Source organism: Schistocerca nitens, chromosome 3 (assembly GCF_023898315.1).
Source record: "Schistocerca nitens isolate TAMUIC-IGC-003100 chromosome 3, iqSchNite1.1, whole genome shotgun sequence".
Classification (NCBI taxonomy): Eukaryota; Metazoa; Arthropoda; class Insecta; order Orthoptera; family Acrididae; genus Schistocerca; species Schistocerca nitens.
Genome location: NC_064616.1, coordinates 129,370,323 through 129,371,906, shown reverse-complemented (window position 1 = coordinate 129,371,906; position 1,584 = coordinate 129,370,323). Strand labels below are relative to the sequence as shown.

General features: G+C 43.6%; 1 pseudogene; it reads right to left on the bottom strand.

Moving 5' to 3' along the window:
- Positions 1–226: 226 nt before the first annotated feature.
- LOC126249821 (5S ribosomal RNA) lies at positions 227–344 on the bottom strand (annotated as a pseudogene).
- Positions 345–1,584: the final 1,240 nt, after the last annotated feature.

The following is a 1,584-nucleotide window of genomic DNA, read 5'->3' as shown; positions in this document are numbered from 1 at the left end:
CAAGTTCATTAAAATACTAAAAACTAAACTAAACTCCTCCCGAACAGGCTAAGAAGGCCCAACGGTACCGACCGGCCGCCGTCTCATACTCAGCCCATAGGCGTCACTGAATACGGACATGGAGGGGCACGTGGTCTCCCGGCCGTATGTGTTTCCGAGACCGGAGCCGCTACTTCTCAATCAAGTAGCTCTTCATTTTCCACACAAGGGCTGAGTACACCCCGCTTGCCTACAGCGCTCGGCAGACCGGATGGCCACCCATTCAAGTGCTAGCCCAGCCCGACAGCGCTTAACTTCGGTGATCTGACGGGAACCGGTGTTACCACTGTGTCAAGGCCGTTGGCTCATTAAAATACTAGTTATCTAAATATGAACAAACGTTAGAAAGATTTTGCCATTAGCCACTCCCGTAATAACGTAAGTACGGGAAGATATGTGCATTGTTTGTACACACTTGTTTTTTAACTATATTCATCAGTAAATTTCCTCTGATAATGCGTCTCTAGAAATTTCTTTAACTTGTTGTTATTTAGTTTTTTCAACAGTGTACTCATAGCAAAATGGATTAACGGATAACAAAACGGATTAATTCGTTACAGGTCCCAAATAACTTTACTACTACGTTTTGTTACATTATGAACCTCTGGTTATTAGTTATTGGTACAGTACCGTTGTCCCTGTGCCACAGGACAGTAACGTTGTTGAGACCAGGAAAGACATTCCTTTTGTGTTACCACACTGCATTTCGTTATGTGCCGGAATTTATTCGTCACTACAACAACGTTACATGGCATAACGTTTCAGCCGATAATTTCATTATTCCAGTACCGTTATTCCTTTCCTGTTACCAAATATTGTTACGTAACGTATCGTCATTCATCTCTTTACTGCGATAACGGTGCACTGTATAACGTTTTATATGACAATAACGTTATTCCGGTACCGCAGGACAATAACGGCACTGTTCAAGTGGAACGCGCAATAAAACGGTTTAATTTGTTACGAGTCCAGTATAATGTTACTAATACGTTACATTAAGTTACGGACCCCTGATTAGTACCTCTTTTAGAGGACTATGGTAAAAAAATGTATATGTCGTAGAGTCCGCATCTCGTGGTCGTGCGGTAGCGTTCTCGCTTCCCACGCCCGGGTTCCCGGGTTCGATTCCAGGCGGGATCAGGGATTTTCTCTGCCTCGTGATGACTGGGTGTTGTGTGCTGTCCTTAGTTTAGTTAGGTTTAAGTAGTTCTAAGTTCTAGGGGACTGAAGACCATAGATGTTAAGTCCCATAGTGCTCAGAGCCATTTGAACCATTTTTTATATGTCGTAGAGAATTATTGGCTAGGATTTACCACGGTGTGAATTAAGCAGTCTGCCGGAAAGGGTTTTCTTCCGACGCGAACATTGGTCCCTTTACTTGCTGATATGTGAGAGTTTTGCTGTATACGTATTTTTGGAGTGTAGGTGAGTGTAATCGGTGCGTGTACAGGGTAGTGTTATATTTGTGTCGTATGATGACGATGAGGCAAGGGAGAGGGTAAGAATTGGTGCCGTGACATAGCCTATGTCTCCTGAATAGCGCTA